Source organism: Eucyclogobius newberryi, unplaced genomic scaffold, assembly GCF_026437365.1.
Source record: "Eucyclogobius newberryi isolate DKJ021-1_F unplaced genomic scaffold, fEucNew1.0.hap1 SCAF_8, whole genome shotgun sequence".
In the NCBI taxonomy this organism is placed as follows: domain Eukaryota; kingdom Metazoa; phylum Chordata; class Actinopteri; order Gobiiformes; family Gobiidae; genus Eucyclogobius; species Eucyclogobius newberryi.
In genome coordinates this window covers 30,610,015-30,615,435 of record NW_027316500.1, presented here as the reverse complement: position 1 = coordinate 30,615,435, position 5,421 = coordinate 30,610,015, and positions in this window count along the sequence as shown.

Genomic DNA, 5,421 nt, shown 5'->3' with positions numbered 1-5,421 from the left:
AAAATATGACGCTGTAAAACCAACATATATATTATAGTCTCCTTCTACAGCCACAGCCGCCCCGGGGCAGACTGACACAAGGGGGCGTGTCCATGAGCTTCTCTGATTGAATACTCCACCTGTCAATCACAACCACCTGAGGTCGTGGAGGCGGGAGGCGGGACTCAGCGCTGAAGCAGGGGGAGTTCTTGCGCCCTCTGCTGGACACGGTCTTTCAAAGTGATTAAATACATTAAAAACACCACATACAATATTGTTTCTTTAGATCTAAATGTGATTCATAAACACGAGTTGTACAAATGTGAAGTATTAGATTATTATTATTATTATTCCCCGTCAGAGTCGAGGCGTCTCTCATTATTCATTTATGCTTCACATATATATTATATACAATATTAATGCTCCGTCTCTGTCTCTGACCGTCTCTTAAAGACTCACGTTTGATTGGACGACGACTTGGGGAAGATTGACAATTTGATTCAGGAGAAAATGTCACAATTTGAATATTGAATGGATTTTATAATTGATCTTATTCATTTCCTGTCGGCAGAAACTGTCCAGTTTGTCCAGTGTTTGTCCAGTTTGTCCAGTGTGTCCAGTGTTTGTCCAGTGTGTCCAGTTTGTCCAGTGTGTCAAGTGTCGGTGTAATCCCTCATTCGTCCAGGCGTGTTCCATAGTAGAAAAAGCTTCAGTTGTAGTCATCTGGACTCAGTTTGCAAAAATAGACGTATCTTCCTGTTATTTATAATGGGTTACTGAACCCCTGGAAAGGTAGAGGACATTTAGATGCTAATCAGGTACTCAGGGTGGTTGAGCCAGGGTCTCACAAAGACAAAGAGGATTCTAATAGCCCATTAAGATTCTGAATAGGCTCGGTAGATACAAGGGGGAGTTTCTGTTGAAACAAACAACTCTTTCTACTTCAGGAAGGCTCCGCCCAATGGGCGGGTCTTACCACAGAACAGTATTAATATCGGAGTTCTCGACCTAAATTCTGTTATTGACAATGACTCTTGGATGAGAGTCGAAACGTCTACTTTTTCAAACTGAGTCCAGATGACTACAACTGAAGCTTTTTCTACCAGTGTGTCCAGTGTTTGTCCAGTTTGTCCAGTTTGTCCAGTGTTTGTCCAGTTTGTCCAGTGTTTGTCCAGTTTGTCCAGTTTGTCCAGTGTTTGTCCAGTGTTTGTCCAGTGTTTGTCCAGTTTGTCCAGTGTTTGTCCAGTTTGTCCAGTTTGTCCAGTGTTTGTCCAGTTTGTCCAGTTTGTCCATTGTTTTTCCAGTTTGTCCAGTATTTGTCCAGTTTGTCCAGTTTGTCCAGTGTTTGTCCAGTTTGTCCAGTGTTTGTCCAGTTTTTGTCCAGTGTTTGTCCAGTGTTTGTCCAGTTTGTCCAGTGTTTGTCCAGTGTTTGTCCAGTTTGTCCAGTTTGTCCAGTGTTTGTCCAGTGTTTGTCCAGTTTGTCCAGTTTGTCCAGTGTTTGTCCAGTTTGTCCAGTTTGTCCAGTGTTTGTCCAGTTTGTCCAGTTTTTTTCCAGTGTTTGTCCAGTGTTTGTCCAGTTTGTCCAGTTTGTCCAGTGTTTGTCCAGTTTGTCCAGTGTTTGTCCAGTTTGTCCAGTGTTTGTCCAGTTTGTCAGTGTTTGTCCAGTGTTTGTCCAGTTTGTCCAGTTTGTCCAGTGTTTGTCCAGTTTGTCCAGTTTGTCCAGTGTTTGTCCAGTTTGTCCAGTGTTTGTCCAGTTTGTCAGGGTTTGTCCAGTGTTTGTCCAGTTTGTCCAGTGTTTGTCCAGTTTGTCCAGTGTTTGTCCAGTTTGTCAGGGTTTGTCCAGTGTTTGTCCAGTTTGTCCAGTGTTTGTCCAGTTTGTCAGGGTTTGTCCAGTGTTTGTCCAGTTTGTCCAGTTTGTCCAGTGTTTGTCCAGTGTTTGTCCAGTTTGTCCAGTTTGTCCAGTGTTTGTCCAGTTTGTCCAGTTTGTTCAGTGTTTGTCCAGTTTGTCCAGTTTGTCCATTGTTTTTCCAGTTTGTCCAGTATTTGTCCAGTTTGTCCAGTTTGTCCAGTGTTTGTCCAGTTTTTGTCCAGTGTTTGTCCAGTGTTTGTCCAGTTTGTCCAGTGTTTGTCCAGTGTTTGTCCAGTTTGTCCAGTTTGTCCAGTGTTTGTCCAGTGTTTGTCCAGTTTGTCCAGTTTGTCCAGTGTTTGTCCAGTTTGTCCAGTTTTTTTCCAGTGTTTGTCCAGTGTTTGTCCAGTTTGTCCAGTTTGTCCAGTGTTTGTCCAGTTTGTCCAGTGTTTGTCCAGTTTGTCAGGATTTGTCCAGTGTTTGTCCAGTTTGTCCAGTGTTTGTCCAGTTTGTCCAGTTTGTCCAGTGTTTGTCCAGTTTGTCCAGTTTGTCCAGTGTTTCTTGTTAGTTTTGTGGTTTCGCTCGTGTTTCAGTTCGTACGATTTTGACTTTGCTGGTGTAAAATAAGATAAGGGCCATTTGAAAAGTGCTTATTTACTCTTTGTCCAGCTGTGTTCTTGTAATTAACATAATATTACGTCCGATCTTGAGAAAATCCCCTCATATCAATAATGTGTAAAATATGAAAAAAACATTTCAAAGTTCAAATGAACTTTTAAAATATACTGTTCCTGGTTTGGTCCTGGTTTGGTCCTGGTTTAGTCCTGGTTTGGTCCTGGTTTAGTCCTGGTTTGGTCCTGGTTTGGTCCTGGTTTAGTCCTGGTTTAGTCCTGGTTTGGTCCTGGTTTAGTCCTGGTTTGGTCCTGGTTTGGTCCTGGTTTGGTCCTGGTTTAGTCCTGGTTTGGTCCTGGTTTAGTCCTGGTTTGGTCCTGGTTTAGTCCTGGTTTAGTCCTGGTTTGGTCCTGGTTTGGTCCTGGTTTTGTCCTGGTTTGGTCCTGGTTTAGTCCTGGTTTTGTCCTGGTTTGGTCCTGGTTTAGTCCTGGTTTTGTCCTGGTTTGGTCCTGGTTTGGTCCTGGTTTTGTCCTGGTTTGGTCCTGGTTTAGTCCTGGTTTTGTCCTGGTTTGGTCCTGGTTTAGTCCTGGTTTTGTCCTGGTTTAGTCCTGGTTTAGTCCTGGTTTAGTCCTGGTTTGGTCCTGGTTTAGTCCTGGTTTAGTCCTGGTTTAGTCCTGGTTTGGTCCTTACTGTGACCTCAGAGCTGTGGATTTGTGACTTTTACATCTTCAGCTGCTTCTGTCTCATGAAAACAACTTTCATCTGTCAAAGAAAAACACTGAAACGTCTCGATTTAAACACAACGTCCGGATCATCTGCCTTTAAATGTTCTTCAGGACGGACGATTGGGACACCGACCCGCACAGGGACAGGGACAACACCGACCCGCACAGGGACAGGGACAACACCGACCCGCACAGGGACAGGGACAACAGCGACCCGCACACAGGGACAACACCGACCCGCACAGGGACAGGGACAACAGCGACCCGCACACAGGGACAACACCGACCCGCACAGGGACAGGGACAACACCGACCCGCACACAGGGACAACAGCGACCCGCACAGGGACAGGGACAACAGCGACCCGCACACAGGGACAACACCGACCCGCACAGGGACAGGGACAACACCGACCCGCACAGGGACAGGGACAACACCGACCCGCACAGGGACAGGGACAACACCGACCCGCACACAGGGACAGGGACAACAGCGACCCGCACAGGGACAGGGACAACACCGACCCGCACAGGGACAGGGACAACAGCGACCCGCACACAGGGACAACACCGACCCGCACAGGGACAGGGACAACACCGACCCGCACACAGGGACAGGGACAACAGCGACCCGCACAGGGACAGGGACAACACCGACCCGCACAGGGACAGGGACAACAGCGACCCGCACACAGGGACAACACCGACCCGCACAGGGACAGGGACAACAGCGACCCGCACACAGGGACAACACCGACCCGCACAGGGACAGGGACAACACCGACCCGCACACAGGGACAACAGCGACCCGCACAGGGACAGGGACAACAGCGACCCGCACACAGGGACAACACCGACCCGCACAGGGACAGGGACAACAGCGACCCGCACACAGGGACAACACCGACCCGCACAGGGACAGGGACAACACCGACCCGCACACAGGGACAACAGCGACCCGCACAGGGACAGGGACAACAGCGACCCGCACACAGGGACAACACCGACCCGCACAGGGACAGGGACAACACCGACCCGCACAGGGACAGGGACAACAGCGACCCGCACACAGGGACAACACCGACCCGCACACAGGGACAACACCGACCCGCACAGGGACAAGGACAACAGCGACCCGCACACAGGGACAACACCGACCCGCACACAGGGACAACACCGACCCGCACAGGGACAGGGACAACAGCGACCCGCACACAGGGACAACACCGACCCGCACACAGGGACAGGGACAACAGCGACCCGCACACAGGGACAGGGACAACAGCGACCCGCACACAGGGACAGGGACAACAGCGACCCGCACACAGGGACAGGGACAACAGCGACCCGCACACAGGGACAGGGACAACAGCGACCCGCACAGGGACAGGGACAACACCGACCCGCACAGGGACAGGGACAACACCGACCCGCACAGGGACAGGGACAACACCGACCCGCACAGGGACAGGGACAACACCGACCCGCACAGGGACAGGGACAACACCGACCCGCACACAGGGACAACACCGACCCGCACAGGGACAGGGACAACACCGACCCGCACACAGGGACAACAGCGACCCGCACAGGGACAGGGACAACAGCGACCCGCACACAGGGACAACACCGACCCGCACACAGGGACAGGGACAACAGCGACCCGCACACAGGGACAGGGACAACAGCGACCCGCACACAGGGACAGGGACAACAGCGACCCGCACACAGGGACAGGGACAACAGCGACCCGCACACAGGGACAGGGACAACAGCGACCCGCACAGGGACAGGGACAACACCGACCCGCACAGGGACAGGGACAACACCGACCCGCACAGGGACAGGGACAACACCGACCCGCACAGGGACAGGGACAACACCGACCCGCACAGGGACAGGGACAACACCGACCCGCACAGGGACAGGGACAACACCGACCCGCACACAGGGACAACACCGACCCGCACAGGGACAGGGACAACACCGACCCGCACACAGGGACAACAGCGACCCGCACAGGGACAGGGACAACAGCGACCCGCACACAGGGACAACACCGACCCGCACAGGGACAGGGACAACACCGACCCGCACACAGGGACAACAGCGACCCGCACAGGGACAGGGACAACAGCGACCCGCACACAGGGACAACACCGACCCGCACAGGGACAGGGACAACACCGACCCGCACAGGGACAGGGACAACACCGACCCGCACAGGGACAGGGACAACAGCGACCCGCACACAGGGACA